At 47.6% G+C, this 1552-nt stretch overlaps 1 long non-coding RNA gene across 1 annotated transcript in view; it reads right to left on the reverse strand.

The window, feature by feature from the left end:
- LOC106725598 overlaps window positions 1–1546 on the reverse strand; it is an 8020-nt gene extending 6474 nt beyond the window's left edge. Inside the window, exon 1 of the long non-coding RNA XR_001361521.1 lies at window positions 1431–1546. This is a non-coding gene — a long non-coding RNA (uncharacterized LOC106725598). The remainder of the gene's footprint in view (window positions 1–1430) is intronic.
- Between the last annotated feature and the right edge of the window lie 6 nt (window positions 1547–1552).

Raw genomic sequence — 1552 nt, forward strand, 5'->3', positions numbered from 1 at the left:
GCAAGAGAACCTGACTAGAACCTGGTGACTGAACCTGGCTGGAGATCCTAACCAGAACTTGGCTGGAGATCCTGACCAGAACTTGGCTGGAGATCCTGACCAGAACTTGGCTGGAGATCCTGACCAGAACTTGGCTGGAGATCCTGACCAGAACTTGGCTGGAGATCCTGACCAGAACTTGGCTGGAGATCCTGACCAGAACTTGGCTGGAGATCCTGACCAGAACTTGGCTGGAGATCCTGACCAGAACTTGGCTGGAGATCCTGACCAGAACTTGGCTGGAGATCCTGACCAGAACTTGGCTGGAGATCCTGACCAGAACTTGGCTGGAGATCCTGACCAGAACTTGGCTGGAGATCCTGACCAGAACTTGGCTGGAGATCCTGACCAGAACTTGGCTGGAGATCCTGACCAGAACTTGGCTGGAGATCCTGACCAGAACTTGGCTGGAGATCCTGACCAGAACTTGGCTGGAGATCCTGACCAGAACTTGGCTGGAGATCCTGACCAGAACTTGGCTGGAGATCCTGACCAGAACTTGGCTGGAGATCCTGACCAGAACTTGGCTGGAGATCCTGACCAGAACTTGGCTGGAGATCCTGACCAGAACTTGGCTGGAGATCCTGGCTAGAGATCCTGGCTGGGCTGCTGATCAACTGAAGGCTGCCTCTGTGTCATTCCTTCTTCGCCGACTCCGTCCACACCTTTGGGGACCCCTGGACCCGCTGGGGTTGGACCCCAGCATCAGCTTAATATTACTGAACTAAAAAGACAGAAAATAGTATAAAGTACAAAAAGCCCAAACTGAAGACTGTCTATGTTTGAAATTTTTCATAATTAAGTAAATGAAAAAAAGGGAGTGGGGGGGGGAATTAGGTACGTTGCCTTTTTCTAAGAAATCTGAACAGTTGAAACCTCTCCACCTGCACTGCTAATATAGCTATTTCTTCTATACGACTCATTAATTTCAAGCCATCTTCTACTCTCCTTTCCTGATATAAAAATATTAAAAATGTTTATAAATTTTCATCTCATTAAAAAACCCATCTCATTATAATTCACTTTTTGCATCCCTTGGCATAAATCAGCATTACAACACTCATCACTCCCCTGCAAAGCCAGGCTACCTTAGAATTGAGGCATTTTGTGAACTAGAACAAGTACTGCTACTACAATTTCTAATGGCCCAATAGCAATGATGGAGTTAATAAATGTCATTTTCTCAAGTTTAATCCTCTTCAATCATTGGCTACTGAAAAGAAAAGTGAGCAAAAGAACAGTAAAGAAAAAGTAGACCGCCTGTATTTAGCACGTGTGATCACAAATCTTTATAACTCGCACATCTGAATATTTTCTGCAAATACATAGTTTCTGGCTCCCAGGATGAGGCTAAACGCCGAGCACTGTTTGTAAAGAGCATCCCAACTTACACGGACCACGTCGGGCCTCTGGCCACCGCCCTGGAGGGAACATCAGAACAGGTGCCTCCTTCAGTCCGACTCCGCAGCCAGGGGCGCGGGAGAGGAGGCGCGACCCTTCCGCACCGCAGGGC

The sequence above is a fragment of the Myotis brandtii genome, unplaced genomic scaffold, assembly GCF_000412655.1.
Source record: "Myotis brandtii unplaced genomic scaffold, ASM41265v1 scaffold1750, whole genome shotgun sequence".
NCBI classification, from domain to species: Eukaryota; Metazoa; Chordata; class Mammalia; order Chiroptera; family Vespertilionidae; genus Myotis; species Myotis brandtii.